The following is a 20,897-nucleotide window of genomic DNA, read 5'->3' as shown; positions in this document are numbered from 1 at the left end:
TCATCAGATAAATAATGACTTTCACAAGATGAAAATAGTTAATACAATCGAATGTCGGTACAAGGAAAGTTGTGGTAAAAAATACTTTGCCTATAAAAACTATATCACACAAAAAAAATGAAAGAGAGGGAGGGGGGTTGCTCAGTACAACAAACAATTATCTCCAGTACTTCTGCTCCAATGAAGTTTTTGAGAAAGTAACCAAATATGGAAGGGGCCTTGCTTAGGTGTGACCAGAAATACCAATAGCAACAAGAAAATTTTGTTAAGTCTCATGAGTTCTTTTGCAGTACAGCAACACAGCAAGACCTGTATCATCCAACGCACCCTTTCCACTGCCCTGTGCCCATAAAAATAAATTTTTAGCACTGGGATAGTCAACAAGAGATTGTTCATCCATCACGATGGATCTAGTGTGTTTAGTGTGCATACAGGCCGCAGAAGAATTGCTTTTCAACTTCAAAAACTTTAATCATGTGTTGTGACACAGCACGCACATTACAGTGAACCACAGCAAAACTTCTGTTCATCATGACTCACTGCAATTGTAGATAACAACTGGTCATAGACACGGACAGCCACGACTCAGTTTTGAAACCAAAACCTTGGCCAAGCATGGCCAAGGCACATTGCAAGTGGAACTACCAGTACCTGCATCCACTGCAGCTGAAACCGTTAGCATTACAGCATCGATAGTGAGCCTGCAGCTTCAAAAACACACAGCCAGAACTGTGGCAGCATTCTGTGGTAGTGGATTACTGGTGATAAAGACATAAGAAGGAATAAACGCTGTAGCGTAGCGGCTTACTTGCTGTATGGTGATGATTAAAAGAGTGTAGACTTTAGCACTTCATTTTAATTGGCTGCTAGCAAAGTGCTTGCAATACACATTTTTTACAATTTGCATGCCCCATGGTCATCCAAATAACTTAAATTAAGGTGCATCCAAATAGTACTTCCGAATTAGCCAGTGCTCGGAGCCAATGAATATTGCATACATTTGCTGGGTTCATTGAACAAGTCAGCCTTATTGAATTTTCCTAATTCATGTGGTCTGTACTGCGCTACATGAAATTCTGGGACAACAAATCATTTTGTGCATCCTTTCAACTTTATTGTAATTGTATTACACTCTGTGCAATAACTGAAATTTTTACTTCAAGCAATCAATGGAGCTTTTTAAATGTTGACTCTAAAGAATTAGAAAAAGCACATGTGCTATCTAAATTTAGCATATGTAATATACTTAAACCTCTTGATGTGAAAGGCAGAAAAAATTGCCTAGCGATCTTACCTGTACTCAAAATCTGCCCATTTTGAGTGGATAGAAATAAACCACCAAAACACCGAAAGGTGTGCCATGCATGTACAGAGATATCATTTCAACATATCAGAATTTTGCAGCCACAGTTCTAATATTATTCAGACTTTACAAAAGTCTAAAACAAGAATATTACAACTGTAAACTTCCTGTCTTGATTCCGCTTTTAAATGAAAAATACTAAGTACCTCAAAAGGAGTACCCTAGTCAATCAATGCAAAAAAATTACACTTAAATTACAGAATGCAGCACTTCACAAAGTTCATTAGGTAATATGTATACTAAAGTTTTTACATTTACAATTAAATTACAGGCACACAAGCAAAAAAAAAGCAAAGCTTATCAAAGGAGCAGGGAAGGACACTTCTTCATAGTGCCCTCTCACATTGAAACATGCCTGGTCATAAATTTGCAGCTTGCCCATACTGGAAAATTTTACAACACAACATGTAAACATTAAAAATCTGTAGACAATAATGTGATTACCATACCACATTTACTGACGTAATGAACCCTCTCACATAATGAACCCATCCTCCCCCACCTTTGTCCTGGGAAAAAAATGTACTTTTTAAATGTATCTGTTCATCTTATTTCAGTGAGCTAGCCAGAGCTATTGAGGATCAAAATAACATTAATTCACACCCTTATATCCCAAAATAACGATGCAACTAAACTAAAAATACAGTTCAACAACCATGCCAAACAAATGCGAGCAGCGCCAACAGGGACGCCGTCGATGAAAATTTGAAAGTTGTGCCTTTTGCCGCAAAGCACCATCTGTTAGACACAGAAGAAACCACTTTACTTATATTAATGCCACAGAAGCACAGCGGCGCAAAAACAAAGCAAAAAACTAAGCACAACTGCGCGACATGCACTCGCAGTGTGCGTGTGCCACCATCAGACACGCAGTGAAAAAACAGCGCGTAACACAGGACACAGGACAGAGAAGAGACGGACGCAGCGCCTCGTCCGTCTCTTCTCTGTCCTGTGTCCTGTGTTACGCGCTGTTTTTTCACTTCGTTGACCATGTACCAACCGGCCCAAATAAGCACTTTAATCAGACACGCATTTTTGTTGTCACGTTTGTAGCAATGAACTTTGTTAGTCACCTGCTGCGCAGGGCACAATCAGCCAGTAGGCTAGCTACACAGCCGGTTTTAAACATAAAGTTGGTCGAGCATGCACTGGAGCATGAGAACTGAGCAGCTAGACAAAACTTTGGCGTCGATCCACCCGCATTCGTTACGGGAGAAAACAAGAAGAGCTTCTAGCCACAAATTCCTCGGACATTCCGCGGGCCAAAACAAGGTCAGTTTCTTTTTGTAGAAAGCTAAGTTATTGAATAGAGGCTTTGTATTCCTGCCCCTAAACTGAAGGCCAACAGCTAGCTGCTGGACAGCAGATTTCTCAATACCGTCATGCGAAAATTTTGTTATAACTCCCGCGACTTTTTTTTCTTCCGCGTCATGAACTCTCCTCCCCCCAGAAAAGGTGGGTTCATTATGCTACTAAATATGGTAAATGCCAAATTAGCATAAAAGATCTTTCATTCTCTCTTCTGGCTTTAGTGTTCCCCTTTATTCTGCAAATTATGATCACCTGAATAAAAGTGCCAATAATTCAACCCACTGACAATAAGTAGCACTCACGAGCCTCATCTATCGTGTCACTGCTCTTTTGTCCTTCTTGGAAACCTTTATCAGATGCCAGATTTTGAAGAGACACTGAATTTATGTGAGGTTTAACGTCTGAAAGCCACCATACGATTATAAGAGACGCCGTAGTGGAGGGCTCCACAAATTTCGATCACCTGGAGTTTTTAACATGCACCCAAATCTGAGAACACGGGCCTACAGCCTCTCCGCCTCCATCGACAAAGCAGCCTCCGCTGCCGGGATTGCAAATTCATTGTTAAAAGAAATAATTGAGCAGTAGACAAGGGCAGTGCAAATATAACTACCACAAATAAGGGGAAATATGCTGAAGTAAATGCTGTGCTCTTTGTACCTCCTGATTAATTACAGTAGGCTCTCAATAATTCAAACTCTGATAATTGATACTATTGATTAATTCAAACAAAATTTAGTTTTTTGGTTGGCTCTCTATTATATCAATGTATTCAAAAGCCTCTTAATTCAAACTCTGTAAGTCGATTAATTAATTCATACATTTTGCAGTTCTATACCAGAACATATCTGCAACTGCCCTACTGCTATTTAAAAATTTGTGTGCCTGTATAATCCTGTCGGAGCTAACACAAGAAAGATACAGCCCTGACAGCATTCAGTTTTTGAACTGATTTTTTATTATCGCGCTGCACCCGCCGGCGGCCCAATGCCCACTTCCTTCTTCCTTGACGAGCGCCGCATTCTGAGGTGCTACAGGGCTCCCCCTCTAGCGCTTTGCGCGATCGAGATCATATGTACAAATAAAAAAGATGGAAAGAGACTGTAGCGCCCTCGTTCGGGCGGCACGCAAACCGGAGAGCGCGCGATGGCGACAGAAGAAAATAAAGAAGGCGCTAGGCCGTGGCACGTGAAGCCACAGCTCACGTTCCGGGCTGGCATCGGTTATCGTTCAGGCGTGTCTTTCTTTCGCTCCTGTGGCATAAGCCTACAAGTTGTGACCTTGGACGAAGACAATGACTGACTCGAATGCACCCTCAACCGAACAAGCCTCACGTCCGCAGGACGTCTCGGCCGTGCAACTGCGTCTCCCATCTTTCTGGCCACAGGACTCGCAAGTTTGGTTTCATCAGGTCGAAGCGCAATTCTCCCTGTACCGCATCACCTCGGAAACGACACACTACTACCACGTAGCCTCCGTCCTTCCTCCTGACGTTGCCAGCGAGCTCTCCGACGTCCTCTCCAACCCCTCGGACACTACGCCATATCAGCACCTTAAAACCAAGGTGCTGGAACGATTCATGCCTTCAGAACGCGTCCGCCTACAGCAGCTCCTTGCAGAGGGGGACCTTGGTGACAGGCGCCCCTCCCAACTACTGCGCCGAATGCGACAGCTTCTTGGGAAACACGACGTCTCTGCCCACTCAGCGTTGCTTCGCGAGCTCTTCCTCCAACGCCTTTCTCAGCCAATCCGCCTCGTCCTCGCGGCGGCCGGCGACGTCAATCTCGACTGCCTGGCGGAGCTCGCCGATCAGGTTCATGAAGCGACCTCCCCATCTGTCAACGCTGTCTTACCACCAGCAGACACAGCGATTTCGCGCCTTGAGGCCCGCATCGACGAACTCGCCGCCTCCATTGCCGCACTCCGGAGCCCCCTGCAGGAGACTCGTTCGCCTCGTTCCGGTCGTCGAGCTCTTCCACGCACACGAGATGCTCGGAGTCCCAGCCCTCCACCCCTTTGCTGGTACCACCGGCGTTTCCTACACCGAGCCACGAAGTGTACACCCCCATGTTCGTGGCAGGGAAACGCCTGCCGGGATCACTGACGGCGGCGTGTGATCTCCCTTCTCGTCCCAGCCGCCTTTTCATGGTCACGGACCAGCTATGGGGCGCCAGGTTCCTTATAGATACGGGCGCGGAAACTAGCGTTGTGCCCCCGACTAAGGCTGATCGTTCAAAGTCACAGGGGCAAGTGCTTCGTGCTGCCAACGCCTCGTCTATAGCAACGTATGGGCTCCGATCTCTCACCCTCGACTTCGGCCTTCGCTGCATTTTCCGGTGGGTTTTCGTCATCGCAGACGTGGTTCAACCGATCATCGGCTCGGACGTCCTCTCATACTTCGATTTGGACGTCAGCGTGCGGCGACGCCGCCTCATAGATGGTAAGACTCGTCTCTCCATCTCGGGAGTCCTGTCCGACATCGCTCCAATGGCCATCCGCATGCTGATACCTTCCTCACCGTTCGAAAAAATCTTGGCGAGTTTCCCGGAGTTAACTAAACCGTGCAACCTCACTCAGCCGCCTAAACATACGGTGACACACCACATCGTCACCCGGGGTCCACCGGCAGCCGCTCGACCACGCCGCCTGTTCGGAGACCGCCTAGCTATTGCTAAACGGGAGTTTGACCACATGCTGCAGCTCGGCATTATCCGCCTGTCGTCAAGAGCTTGGGCTTCCCCGCTGCATTTGGCGCCAAAGCGTGATCCTGGTGACTGGCGTCCTTGTGGGGACTATCAAGCGTTGAACGCCAAGACTGTCCACGGCAGCTATCCTCTACCTCACATTCAGGATTTTACATCGCGCCTCGACGGCTGCACAATTTTCAGCAAAGTGGACCTTGTTAAGGCGTTCCACCAGATTCCTGTCGAGCCCGCCGACATACCTAAGACCGCCATCACGACGCCCTTTGGGTTGTTTGAATACGTGCGGATGCCTTTTGGACTCCGCAATTCGGCTCAAACTTTCCAGCGGTTCATTTCTGAGGTCACACGTGGTCTTCCTACTGTGTTTGCGTACCTTGACCATGTCCTCATCGCCAGCCGCACACCTGAAGATCATGAGCACCATCTACGCACTCTGTTCCAACGTCTTCAGCAGTACGGCCTCGTTGTGAACGCCTCTAAGTGTACTTTCGACGCATCTGAGCTCGAGTTCTTGCGCCATCACATATCATCCAAAGGAATACGCCCTCTCCGGTCCCACGTTAAAGCAATTCAGGATTATCCTCAGCCTACAACACTGCGCCAATTACGCCAATTCCTGGGGCTTGTGAATTTTTCCAGGCGCTTCATACCACACTGTGCCGAACTGCTACGACCGCTCACCGACCTCCTTCGGTCGACCGCTGGCCCGTCCTCCGCCATTCCTTGGTCGTCAGAGGCCCAGGCCGCCTTTGCTGCTGCTAAGCAAGCGGTCGCTAACGCCGTGCTTCTCATTCATCCACGCAGCAACGCCCCTACTCGGTTGATGGTGGACGCATCCAGCGTGGCCGTCGGAGCCGTCTTACAGCAGTGCATTAACTCCGAGTGGAGACCCTTGTCGTTTTACTCTCGGAAGCTACTTCCTGCTGAGACCCGCTACAGCGTCTTTGGCCGGGAATTACTAGCCATCTACGCTGCAATACAGCACTTTCGGCATTTCCTGGAAGGATGCTCGTTTTACATGCTGACTGACCATAAGCCACTGGCGTATGTTTTCCGCACTAACTCATCCAAGTACGTGCCCCGTGAACTCCGCCATCTGGCTTATATATCGGAGTTCACGACTGACATCCGCCACGTGAAAGGAGCTGACAACACCGTCGCTGATGCCCTTTCTCGTATAGCCGCGGTTGACTCTCCACCGCCAACCATCGACTGGGCCTCATTCTCCTCGGCACAGCAGGATGATAGAGAGCTTGCCGCTTTTCGTGAGAACCCCCGTTCTCTCCGACTACGCCTGGTGCCTCATCCATTATCATCTGAGCGCTTGTGGTGCGATGTCTCAGCTGACCTTCCCCGCCCTTTCGTTCCCGCTTCATTACGACGCACCGTTTTCCACTCCTTACACGACATCTGTCACCCTGGCATTCGGGCTACTCAGCGTCTTCTCACCCAGCGCTATGTCTGGCCCGGAATCAACAGTGATGTGCGCGCTTGGACGCGCATGTGCCTGCCCTGCCAGATGACAAAGGTCTCCCGTCATACTAAGACGCCGCCCCAACCTTTCCTTCCACCCGGCCGTCGTTTCGACCATGTTCATCTAGACATTGTGGGCCCTCTACCAGTGTCTCAGGGGTACCGTTATATATTGACCATGGTCGATCGCTTCACACGCTGGCCAGAGGCTGTTCCAATTCAAGACATCACAGCCGAGACAGTTGCCCGCGTTTTCATTTCTACGTGGGTATCCCGTTTTGGCTGTCCTGGCACCGTGACAACAGACCGTGGACGTCAGTTTGAGTCCTCGCTGTTTACTTGCCTTAATCGCATCCTCGGAGCCAGACATTGCCGTACCACGGCTTAATATCCCTGCGCCAACGGCATGGTGGAACGCCTTCACCGACAACTGAAGACCGCCTTGACTACCCGCCTCAATAGAGCCACCTGGGTTGATGCCTTGCCACTGGTGCTCTTAGGTTTACGAGCTGTCATCCGGGCAGACCTGCAGTGCTCAACAGCAGAGCTGGTGTATGGCACTTCTTACGGCTTCCGGGAGACTTCTTCACGTCAACGAAGCTACCAGACCAGCCACAGCAATTCCTACAACGCCTCCTCGACTGCGTTCAAGACCTCCGGCCCACTCCACCCAGACCTTCCGAACACAAGACCATATTCGTCCACCCTGATCTGGCCACTGCAACACATGTTTTTGTGCGCCACGACGCGGTCAGACCACCTTTGACACCAGCCTACGACGGACCATTCCGCGTCCTTCACCGCACCCCCAAAACTGCCACTCTACTTCAGAACGGCCGTGAAGAGACAGTCAGCTTGGACCGACTCAAGCCGGCGTACCTGGAGACCGCCCTAGAAAGCCTCTCATCTACGACTGATCTTCCGTTGGAATACCACAAACGGCATGTCACATTCCAACTTCCAGTCTACACGGGGGGCCCTGTAGCGCCCTCGTTCGGGCGGCGCGCAAACCGGAGAGCGCGCGATGACGACAGAAGAAAATAAAGAAGGCGCTAGGCCGTGGCACGTGAAGCCACGGCTCACGTTCCGGGCTGGCATCGGTTATCGTTCAGGCGTGTCTTTCTTTCGCTCCTGTGGCATAAGCCTACAAGACTATATACATGAACAACAGTTCGCAGTATCCGTTTGGGACGTCCAGGTTGTCAACGGGAAAAACGTTGGGTGTCTAACAGTTACGGTGGGCGACACTGGGAGCCACTAAGTGGGCGAGGTGCATGCCGAACAGATCTGGTAGGCAGCATCGACGCGACATGTCGAGACTCTTGTGGCCGCTCGCATCGGCGGCACCACCGGTCGCCTTTCAGATAATGCTTTAGTGAAGATGGTGCGGAGTGTGATGATTCCTCGTGAAGGCAGGTGTCGGAAATGTTGCATGAACGTTGTAGGCACGAGCGTTGTTGAGAATTCGACGCTGCCTGCGTGAGGTGCGGGAATGAGCACGCTGGTCGATGGTCCTTGAAATGGCATGCTGGAAGACAGGCTCTGTGCTGCACACTGCGGTTTCTGACGAGCTGTAGACACGTTGGCAGACAAGTGCGCTGAACAGCAACAGGATGGTGGCACCAGCGCAAGGTGTACATGGATGGCAGCGACGCTGGTACATCTCTGGCGTGTGCTGAAGGAAAAGGCCCCGGACTCAAGCAGCACTGATCAGAACCGCTGCGTCATCGAATGTCATGCGGAAAGTGGTGATTGGTTTTAAGCTCTTCAGCGCTGTCCCCTGAGATGGCCGGCAGCAAGTCGGAATCCGCAGGAGACTTGGACTGTACCAGACCATGGCACGCCACGTATGTGGCTACGTCACCACCTATGATAGCTGCCAAAGCAGCTCTTGGGATGGGGATGGCATGCTGGCCACATGTTTGCGTAGCAGGGGAGTCACAATCAGGTAACTTCGTCATGGGCATAACTGGAGCGTCATCCGCAGTCGTTGCCATGCTGGCGGTAGCTTTACTGCTTGCGTGGGAGACGGCAGCTGGTTCGGTTATGGTGCCACACACGGCGTAAGTAGGCGCTGAAGTCGTCGTGTTCACCGACGTGTCCACAGGCGCCAACCGGTGAACCAAAGGCCGATCTTTGGGCGGTGTGCGCTGCGATACGTCAGCGGAGTCAGTTGTGGTAGGAAGGTCACCTACCTCGTTGCTGTGGTGTAGCGCTGGACGGGATGAGGTCGAGGGGAACCGTGAGGAAGGCTTCATCAGCGTAGATGAAGAATCACTTTCCGTGTGGTCGGTCCCTTGTCAGAGGTGGTGTTCAGCGCCGCGAAACTGTAGGACGGCATCCCATAGTTCGTCATATGGGCAGAACATACGGCGTAGTCCAAGGTCAAGTGTAATAGAGCGTTGGTCGTATGTGCGACTGGCGGAATTGTTAATCACTTGAAGCGGGCAGGTCTGTTCGTTGCAACGGCGATCTGCACACGTGGCCGGGATGATGCTAACCTGGGCTCCTGTGTCGACTAGGAAGCGAGTGCCAGTGATCTTATCAGAAACATAGAAAAGGCAGCATGATTTTCGACCAGTACTACCTGCCGCTGTCAGTGGCCGGTCGTTGCATTTCCCGACCAAGAGCATGGGCGAGTGCACTTGCAAGCAGGGGCACCGAATCGGCGGAGGTACCAGCACAAGGTTGATGATGAGACGTCTCGCGGTGCATCGGTTGGCTGAAGTTCCGGAGAACGTGGGGGCGTCGAGGAGCGACTGTGTATTTGGAACCTGGATGACAGCCGACGATGCGCAGGTACAAAGTCATCGAGGCGCATGACAAGGGCGTCCAAATGGTTCTCGATGCTCGCGAGAGCCGGGTCTGACGCAGTGGCCAGTGGCAGTGTGGTAACGGCGTTGAGGCTATGTGCCCGCGAGTAGTCCGCCACTCGGTCAGCCATTTCAGCGAGTGTGTCTACTGGGACATCTCCTGCAGCTGCGAGGACCAGGACCATGCTCTGTGGTAAGCGCGGGAGAAACAACTCACGCAACAGCTTCTCCTCTTGGAAGGACGGAGGGGCCACCAAGGAGCTGGCGCATGCGTCGCAGGAGCTGTGATGGGCGACGGTCACCGAGCTCTGTAGACGTGATGAGCTGTTGGAGTCAGCTGTGTTCGGACTCAGGCTTGCGGGAAATGATAGCTGCCTTCAAAGTGTCGTAGGAATGGCTCGGGTGCGGCGACGCTAAAATATCAGCTAAGTCGTCGGCTACGTCCGGAGGTAAGCAGGACACCAGATGCCAGTACCTGTGGTCTGTTGGCTGGTGATTTACCGTAGACAGAAGTGCGCCTCGACCTGCAGAAACCATGTGCTGGGGCTGTTGGGCCGAAATTGTGGCAGGTTGACATGGTTAATCGCAGCAACTGCAGCACCACTAGGTCTGGCGTCTTCTTGGGCGTCAGGACCGGTAGGATTGGTGGCAGAGCTGGCGGGATCCATGCGGGATGGTCGCGGCTGTGTGTTCTTTATCGGGTCACCATTAACTGTCGGAGCTAACACGAGAAAGATCTAGCCCTGACAGCATTCAGTTTTCGAACTGATTTTTTATTATCGCGCTGCACCAGCCGCAGGGCCCAATGCCCACTTCTTCTTCCTTGACGAGCGCTGCATTCTGAGGCGCTACAACCCTAACAGTCTAAAAATAAAAATAAGCACCTCAGGTCTTGAAATAAAAAGTTTTTGCTCGTAAACGAATGTTACAAATGAGGCACATGCAGGGTAGACCTTAAATCTCTGCCTTTTGTTCATTGGGTGCAGTTAGGGTTTAAAAACACTTTTGAAAAATGTAAATGTGACAAGATAAATGTGTCACCTTGGCCAGAGTCATATATCTAACTTCTGATAATTCAAACTTCTTGATCATTCAAACAAAATTCAGAGGTCCCCTCGAGTTTGAATCAACGAGGGTCCACTGTATCATGGTACACGCAGCATTAGTCAAGCATCACAATGGGAGTGCGTCAGATGTTATATCTTTTTCAAGAACTGCACCAAAAATAATAAATAAAAGGTGATGTTATATCTTTTTCAAGAACTGCACCAAAAATATTAAATAAAAGGTATGACAATCACTTCCATATAGGCTGTTTCAACAAAAAAGTGCCATAGGACACCTTTGAAAGGGCCTTGCAAAATTTTTTTTCGGTATGGTAAGAAAATGCTGCCGACCTGTAGTCAAGCTCCTGAGAACATGCAAGCCAAACATAATGCTGTAAACAAAGCTGGAATTCATATTGCAGTATAATCTTGATACGATTACGGTTTATGCAAATATTGCGATGATAGGAATTTTAAGGTTGTTTTAGAGGGACTATAATATACAGGGTGCCCCAGCTATCTTTAGCCAGAGTTTAAAAATATGCCGACACACGCAGTTACGATGCGACCAAATACATGTTGCTGACCATTTCCTGGAGTTACGCTATATTTTGTGCTTTAGAATATTGTTTAATTGGACATGTTTCATTTACAAACTTTTGAAGGAACGAAGATGGATAGAAAATTTCAATGAGCTGTAGATCGGTTTGCAAAAGGTGTGATTAGATAGTTTTGAACTTTATACCTGTTAACTATTAGTGTTTTTCTGCTAACTACAAATGCCCACGAAATACAAATACAAAAAAAATACCACGAGACAAACCCGCTCACGCGCAAGTGCGCACGATGATTTCAGTGCTCCCTAACGTTCTGCGTATAAACGACCATAGCATTTGCCCGATTGTGCTGTCTCCAGAGGGCTGCAACGATGGCTGTGGCTTTGCGATTACCACGTTTTGCTATCGGCCACAAAAGCGATAACCGCTGTGACTGCTTATGGCTGCCATGAACCGGTGCGAGGGAAGGTATCGTTAGTAGGCAGAACTTTAGAAAGCACGAGAATCACGGCGCATGTGGGCGCGCCAGTGGGTTTGTCATGTGGTATTTTTTGGGGGTATTTCGTGGGCATTTGTAGTTGGCAGAATAAAACTAATAATTAACAAATATAAAGTTCAGAACTGTCCAATCGAATATTCTGCAAACCGATCTGCAACTTTCTGATTGAACTTTCTTTATACATCTTCATTCTTTCAAAAGTTAGTTAATTAAACAGATCTAATTAAACAATACTTTAGAACACAAAAGATAGTCTGACTCACTTCAGGCAATGGTCAACAACATGCATTTGATCGTGTCGTAATTGCGTTTGTCGGCATAGTCTTAAACTCTGGCTAAAGATAGCTGGGGTACCCTGTATAAAATACGCTGTGATTCGGTGTTATACGAATGGTTGCCCCAGTCACTGCAGATAATACGAATTCGCGATTAACCACTGAGCAGCATGCTAGAACGCAATGTGGCTTGTTTGTGGAAGGAAGGCCCGTTCACTCTTGGTTTCAAAGAGAGCGAATGCAACAAAACTCGGTGGAATTTTTTTTGCTGGCGCGAAAAAATCCGTCTGAGACCAGTTTTCTCACGATAGTAGATCAGTTTCGGCTTTGCCGACACCGGCGGCTCTAGCTCTCAAACCACATGATGTAAACAACCAGCAGAAAATTCAACATGGCGGCAAAAGTGGTGGCGGTGGATCGCGTAGGCGCTATCGCGAACTACTCGTGCACCTGTCAAAGCTCACGGCCTTGATGAGGATGCGTTCATAGAGAGCCTGCTTTGGATTACGATCGCTGAGAACACTGAAAATGGAAGAAGGTGCCGCAGTGAATCGACATGTTCTTACGTGTCTTGCTTTTGCACTGCCAGCTGAATTCGTCGCCGCCGCTGCCTCCGCTCGTGTCGTTGCTGCTGGCGTAACTTCCAAGATAATGTTTGTAAAGATGTAAACTGCTTCTTTTCATTGCTTGGCATGCATAACTAGAACTTGGTACGAACTTTATGCTCAGGAAACGGGCAAAATGAAATTAATTATCAAGCGCCGATGTCACTGATGGCGGTGGCATGTTTGAGGGGCATAACGAATGTGAACGTTTTTGACATGCGTGGACGTGGTTGTCCGGCTGCTCTGGCATTTTCGCTTGAAATCCCCAGCGCCAATTCTCCAGGACTGATTTTTTTTCGTGTCAACTTGGCGGCAGGGTTTTTTGGCCACTTAAACGCAGCGAAGTGAGTGAATTTCCAATGAGTTTGGCCGCTTTCACTCCCTTCGATGTCAAGCGAGAACGCACTTCACCAGCAACATGAGTTAGGAAACCGCGGCACTTTACAGAAAAGATGGTGAAGGCATCCAAGTCTGAAGAAACATTATAGATTTATTCAGAAAGAAGTAGTTGCTAATAAAACTTTTGTTAGTCTTCATTATCAGTTTTAACTTGTTTTTAGTTCATACGAATCTGGGATAATACGAATATTTTACGTGCTCGCTTCTCATTTGTATTAACGAGATTGTACTGTATTTCGTATTTCTCTATGTCAGCTAGAAATTACTTGCTTTTCTCTTGAAAGATGATACCACAACCCAAATGACAGCGATGACGTAGAAAACATCAGCTGCAAGAGGCGAGTCGTTTGAATACTGGTATAATACAATTGCACCGGACTCATCGAAGAGAAGCAGAAGATAAAAAGAAAGAGAAAAAAACACAACGCTGTGACGATTGAATTCCGTAAAGAGGCCTGGAGTGTGGCCTCATTGGTGACCACAACTGGTAATGCGCTCCGTCACAAGAGAAGGATTAGCCACCCTGGCGGAGTATTTGGCCCCTACCTCCAACATAAGTACACCAACGAACCCTCGTCCCTCAGTACCTAGCTGCTGCATAGCAAATGGCTAAAGTGGCAGTCAGACCTGTGATGCAGTGGGGGTGCTACGAATCTCTGTGTCTGGACAGACTGCCATTCTAATCTGAACTTTACAATTTTTAACAGTAGAATGTTATCTAGTGAGGAGTGTCTAGCAGTGTGAATTTGAGAAACTAAAAAGTGTTAAGTGGGGTTTAATCAGGCTAAGTGATGTTGGGAGGACAGATGAGGCCTATACAATGATAAAGAATGGGCACATCCTTTGCTATCGTGGCTTAGACTTAGTTGACAGAAAAGAACTGGAAGCAAGGTTCCTTATTCATAAAAATATATGGTGACATAGAGGAATACTACAGCATTAGCGAGAGGGTGGCAAGTATCCAAATTAAGCTTAATAAGAGGTGAAAGATGAAAGTCATACAAGTCTACATGCCTACATTTAGACATGATCATTTATAATTGAAAGCTTCCATGAGGACATGGAGTCTGCAACTTTAATACCAAGGTAAGCAAGAAGCAGGTTGGAGACAATGCAGAGGGGAATATGGCACTGGTTCTTGAAATACCAGAGGGTAGTTATTAGCAGAGTTCATAGAATGTAATAATTTAAAGTTGGACACTTTATACCAAAAACAGCCAAACTGTAAGTGGGCGTGGAGGAGCCCTAATGGCAAAACTAAGAATGACATAGACTTAATATGCACTGTGTGCATATTCTGGCATCGTGCAGAATGTAGAAGTGCAAAAGTGTGGACAGCTAGGCCAGCTGGTAAGAATCCATGGCAGTAAGCTGCGCAAAAAACCAGACAAAGAGGAAGAAGTGACAGGGACAAGCGCTGACTGTTAATTAAAACTTTTAATCTAAAGCGAAACACATATACCATGCTTACTCACGTAATGAACCCACTCTTTTTTTTTTTTTCAGAAAAGTTGATGCCAATCTGGGGCGAGGGTTCATTAGGCGGGAGAAAAAAGCCACGGGAGTTATAACGGCGAAAGTTTCGCATGACGGCTTTGCTTGTTATGGCCCGTGAAATGCACGAGAAATCTATTTGTAGCCCGAAGCTCTTTTCGTTTTTTCTCCTGTAACAAAAGCGCACGGATAGATGACGAAGTGTCGTCCAGCCACTCAGTTCCAATGCTCCAGCGTCTGCTGTTTGTAACTAGCCGTGTAGATAGCGTACCGGCCGAATGCGCCCTGTGAAGCAAGTGTCTCAATTAAGTTTACAACAACAAACCCAGCAACAAAAACACAGCGTCGGATGGCGGCACACAGACGTTGTGGTAGATGTTGCGGGTGCACAACGCGACGTCAGCGCGGTGGGTGCGGTTGCGCTTTGCATGGCCTCCGAGATGAAGAGCACGCGCCATGTACTGTTTTGGAGGCCGTGCGCTTTTTTTTTGTGCCACTGTGCTTGCGTGGCACTATCAGCAAAGAGCTACTCTCAAATTTCGATTGAGGTCATCCGTGCTCCGGCTGCTCGCAATGTTTATCAAAGTTGCAAAACTATTTTGACCTTTATTGCGTTATTTTAAGATATAATGACTTGATTTAATGTTGTTTCAATCGTCAACGGCACTGGCTATCATACTAAAATAAAATGAACAGATACATTAAAAAAGTGTTTTTTTTTTCTTTTTTCGAGGACCAAGGTGGGGGGTGGGTTCATTATGCGAGTAAATACGATACATACAGCCTCAAGTTTGCTTAGAGTTGAGGAAGGAATGGCAGTAACTGATACACAAGAAGTCAATTAATGAGTTAGCACTGAGGGGAAAAACTCGGAGATTCAGAACCTCGATTGAGAACAGAAACTTGGCGCTAACCAAGAAAACTGAACTTGGTGCTGATGCAATCAATAATCATCTGACAAACATCATTACAGAGTTTACAGTAGAAATCAGAGGTTCAGTCAATTAGGACACCGGCAAGCTCTCCCAGGAGACAAAAAAAAAAAAAAAACTACATTCAGTGTCAAAAGCATGAAAGCCGAAAACACCACTGACAAAATATAAGTAGCAGAGTTTTCAAAATTAATCAATAGGGAACCAGTGCTGGAGTTTCCGGGGTGCCCTGGCAGCCAAAGCACGCACTTCTCAGCCGCTCCCGCAGGCGAAAGTGGCGGCTGGTAGAGGAGGAGCGGGCGCGCAGCGCCGAAACAATTCGAAAGGGCGCTGGTGGTGCTGCAGGTATTCAAGTACGACAATAGAAATGAGGGAGGATGTATCCTTGTACGTTTTTTTTTTTCTTTTTTATCATATCAATAAGAAAGGAGGCAGCGTTGCATTCAAGCGGTCAGACGAGCAAAGTATGTTCTGCTCTCGCTCTACAGTATAGCAGTGTCGGGCTGGTTTCTAAACCGAATCGGGCCTGTCTGCCAGATTCATTCGATAATGAAGACAGCCACCAGTGGAAACCAGGACGAAACAGTCAAATTTATACAGTGTTTTGCCAAAAATAAAACTAGCATATGATGCATAATACGTACGGCATAAAACAGCCAAATTTATACAGTGTTTTGCCAAAAATTATACTAACGTATGATGCATAATATGTACGGCATATGTAAAAAAAATGTTTCTTCTGATCACCACAACAAAACTACATCTGATGCTCCCACGTAAAGTGAATGACACAAGTAAGTAGTCCACATACTTTGCATTGAAGGAAAGCTGCCTTGTCAACAAGATTCATGTGAGGGCACGTTCGCCTAAGACCATAAAAGATACGCTCGCGATGAATACTCGATGCTAAGATGTCACTGATTGATTGATTGATATGTGGGGTTTAACGTCCCAAAACCACCATATGATTATGAGAGACGCCATAGTGGAGGGCTCCGGAAATTTCGACCACCTGGGGTTCTTTAACGTGCACCCAAATCTGAGCACACGGGCCTGCTTCCATTGGAAATGTAGCCGCCGCAGCCGGGATTCGAACCCGCGACCTGCGGGTCAGCAGCCGAGTACCTTAGCCACTAGACCACCGCGGCGGGGCACTAAGATGCCACTGTTAAACTAAGTTTCTGCTGAAGACAGCTAAGGTTCTTGTTACTAATAATGCAGAGGACTACTGGAATCTTAGCTTTATAGAGTGAGCCGATGCGGTAAGCTTAATTCTTTCTCACTGGCTGCGGTGCGCCATGGCTTAGTTTAATTGCTAGAGAAGAACCAAATGTCCGATATTTTTTAGTTTTTCCACTTGCCTCTGTCTGTTTAAAATAAACGTGTCTGTTAAACATCAATTGCTAGGCAAACATGTGCCAAACAAAATATTGTTACGTTTAGAAATGTGTTTCTTACGCTGTGGCATACCGGTAGACTTGAAGGTGTCATGCACCAGAGGCCTATCTCGCTAGCCGAACGACCTCTTCTCTGATCTGCCTGTTCCCCGCTACCCAGAGGCTCATACCCAAATTACATATGCAATAACATTTCCCTCCGCTTAGACGAAGCCCACCGGGCGAGTTAAAGAGTCTCTTTGGGAATACAGCGCTTCAAACATGCTATATGAACAAGTTCAGTCTTTGCAGACCATCGGCCATTTGAATGAAGACGTGCTACGCAGTAAGTTAAATCGCTTATGTGATCTAGAACAACATAAGGTCCTGCATAGTGCGCCAGCAATTTTTCACACAACCCATGTTTCCTATTTGATGCCCACAGCAACACGAGGTCACCGCGATTATACGACACGTGTCGACGTTGGTGGTTAAAACGTGTCTTCGAGCGATCTTGCGAAGTGAGGGTGCGCAGGTAAACAAGACGTCGGGCTTCTTCTGCACAGCAGACAATCTCGGATATACCGCAATCATGGTGGTCCAAAAACGGGAAAACTGTATCTAGTGTATGATGAAGTGGCCGAGCATACAGAATAAAGAATGAACTGTAGCTGGTAGTCTCATGCTGTGCAGTGTTAAATGCGTAAGTGATGAAAGGTAGGACACCGTCCCAGTTCTTGTGATCTGCTGCGACATACACAGAAAGCCTGTTCGTGAGAGTCCTGTTGGTTCGTTCCGTCAGGCCATTTGTTTGGGGATGATATGGCGTAGAGTGCCGAAAGCTCGAAGCACATGGACAAAGCATCTCTTCCACCACGTCTGCAGTGAATTGTCGCCAACGATCACTGATAACAGTTTTAGGAGGTCCATGTCGTAGAACCACAAAACGCAGCACGAATAAACACGTCAGCTGCAGTTGCCGATGGTATAGCAGCTGTCTCGTGGTACCATGTTAAGAGATCGGTACATACGACTATCCAGCTATTGCCATTAGAAGACCTCGGAAAGGGGCCTAGAAGGTCAATCCAAACTTGCTCGAATAAAGTTCTAGGGGGTGGAATAGGATGTAGCCGAATGGAGGAGCACTGGTAGGGTGCTTGCGGCGTTGGCACTCGTTGCAACTGGAGACGTACTGTTCCATCGTCTGGCGCATTTTGGGCCAGTAAAATCTTTTTGAAGCAGGCACGTGAGTGGGTGCGCGATATTGGCAAATCCACGGATGAATCGATGTAAGTTTGAGCAGAGGCCCAAAAAGCTGCGTAGTTCTTTCGCTGAGTGAGGTTGCTTGAAGGCTTCCACTGCAGCCGTCTTCGCAGGATCCGGCCGTATGCTTTCTTTGTTCACCAAGTGTCCAAGGACGAGTATTTAACGCTCTCCGAAACGACATTTCTTTGAGTTGAGCCCCAAGCGTGCTTTGCTTAGGCAGTTCAGCAAGCGGTCGAGGCATGTGTTGTGTTCACAGAAAGTGCACCCAAAAATCACAACATCGTCCAGATAACACATGCATACTTCCCACTTCAAACCACACAGAATGTTGTCCATGAAGCGCTCAAAAGTTGCAGGCGCATTGCATAGTCTGAATCACATTGAATTCAAAAAGTCCACCTGGTGTAACAAATGCCTTTTTCTCTTTGTCTTCCTCGTGCATTGAAATTTGCCAATACCCTGACCTCAAATCAACAGACGAAAAGTAGGAGGCTGATGAAAGACAGTCTATAGCATCATCAATACGTGGTAGTATGTATACGTCCTTCTTTGTGATGGTGTTGAGACGGCGGTAGTCAACGCAAAATCGCCATGTTCCATCTTTCTTCTTGACCAATATTACGGGAGCGGCCAACGGACTGCATGATTCCTGAATCACATTATTCTTTAGCATCTCGCCAACCTGTTCATTTATCACTGCGCGTTCCGAAGATGATACCCGGTATGGCTTTTGTCGGAGAGGTCTATGGCATGCCGTATCTATGCGGTGCTTTACACGAGAAGCAGGGAATGACAGTGGAGCCTGTAGCTGTGCGAAATCGAAAAGACCAGCATGTTTGCGCAGAATACTCGCCAGGTCATTACGCCCGTTGGTGCTAAGAGACTTGTCAATCATTGACATTATGGAGGTGTCCCTGGCGTGCAGATGATCAGAATCGGGCTTATCTGGAGAATCACTGCTCTCTGTAAGGATGGCAAGGGAGAACACTTGATGTTCACAGATCTTAGCAAGTTGTAGACCCTCTGGCAGTATCGAAGGTTCCTTGGAGCCGTTGATCACCCACAAACCAGTAGTCTTTGCACAACCGACAACGTGCAATAGGGTAATAGAACATTTTTTTTTTATGCAGCTAAGGTGAATGGGCTCTACGGTGGCATCAAATGTCGTCTTGGTAGCAGGGTAACTGATGACAGGAAAACACTTGGCAGACAAGGGTGGTACAGTTTTGTCCATGGACACGCAAAGGGTGCTTTCCATGCAGAGTGGGCTTTCCATAAAGGCTACTGGGACATTTGAACCTGCTGTAATCTCTCCTGTGCGGCAATCGACAATGGCACCACAAAGATTCAGGAAATCAAGTCCTAGAATTACATCATGCATTGAATGAAAGAGAACAGCAAAATCAGAAAAAAAATTCTGGCCACCCAAACTAACAGTCACTGTGCAGACACCAACAGATTGTAAGACATCCCTGCTCACTCTACGAAACAAATCAGCACGATCCCAACGGAACATAACCTTTCGTCCAAGAAGGAATTTGAATGCTACACACATCACTGATATGGCTGCACCTGTGTCCACTAAGGCCATTGTTGAGACACCGTCGATTAGCACACGAACCTTATTTCTAAACATGCAAATTAAAGGAGGCATTTCTGAGGAAATCGAAGACTGTCCTGAGACCTCACCTCCAATGGTCGCGCTGACAAGTTTTCCGGAGGCGGCGAAGAGTAGCGGCGCCTAGGAGATGGCGACCGATTGGAGCGAGGGGCTGGCGGAGGTGTCAGACTGCGGTCAGAGGCCGGAGAACAGTTTCACAGCGGCCTTGATATCTCGTGAGATGCACTTCCAGGGAATGTTGGTGCTCATGCAAAGCCGGACAGAAGGGATCTCGGTGAGCAGTCGTACCTCGGCGGCTTCCGGTAGTTGCAGTACCTGGCAATGTGCCCTTCGATGCCACAGTTGTAGCAGACGGGTATGAGTCATTCACCGAACCACTGCTGAGAGCACTCCGCTGTGTAAGGCCGCCTACCCGAAAGGAGTGGAGCAGCTTGCTGAACGAGAACTGCCCGCCTCTGTGGAGCGGGGCCGGGACAAAGGCGTCGGTCATACCGCTGGTCAGGCGTGAATGAGTTTTGGCACGGCCAGGAAGTTCCAGCTTCCCCAAAGTCCGTCACACATACCAATGGTGGCAGAGGAGCGAATGGCGCCGGGTAGTAGGATGAACAGGTAGGTGGATGATGGATGGTGTCATCGACCAGTGTGTCTTGTCGCTGTAGCTCTTCACGCACTAGTTCGACAGGTGGGCTCACGTCGACGCTGGCGACCGTTGTTACATTTGCCAGCCTAACAAATTTGGGGTCAATATGACGGGTCTTGAGCTTCTCAAAAGTACGGCAGTGACGTTGGATGGCGGAGACGGAAGTGAGGTCTTCCCGGCCTATCAAAAAATTGTAGACGTCCTCTGATATACCCTTCAGAAGGTGTCTGACCATGTCCTTTTCAGACATATACGGGTCTATGATCTTGCAGAGCATCAGAACCTCCTCTATGTAAGTGGTACACGTTTCTCCAGGAGTCTGGGCTCTTTGAGCGAACGTGCGCTCCGCACTTTTCTTTTTCGAATCAGAGTCGCAGAAGCATTTCTTGAGTTCTTCAGCGAAACGATCCCAGGTTGTTAAGGAATATTCGTGGTTTTCGTACCACATAAAAGCGGTTTCCGTGACATTAGGACTTCTAGTGTAACGTGAGATAGGGTGAACCCCACGCCCTGCGCGGCCGG

At 48.0% G+C, this 20,897-nt stretch overlaps 1 protein-coding gene across 6 annotated transcripts in view; it reads right to left on the bottom strand.

Annotated features, from left to right (window-relative positions):
- Positions 1 to 20,897, bottom strand: part of LOC119175942 (uncharacterized) — a 217,852-nt gene that overhangs the window by 51,876 nt on the left and 145,079 nt on the right. The gene's annotated exons all lie outside the window — the stretch shown is intronic.

This window comes from Rhipicephalus microplus, chromosome X (genome assembly GCF_043290135.1).
Source record: "Rhipicephalus microplus isolate Deutch F79 chromosome X, USDA_Rmic, whole genome shotgun sequence".
NCBI lineage: Eukaryota > Metazoa > Arthropoda > Arachnida > Ixodida > Ixodidae > Rhipicephalus > Rhipicephalus microplus.
Note: the sequence above shows the minus strand (reverse complement) of the source record. Positions and strands in the feature narration are given on the sequence as shown.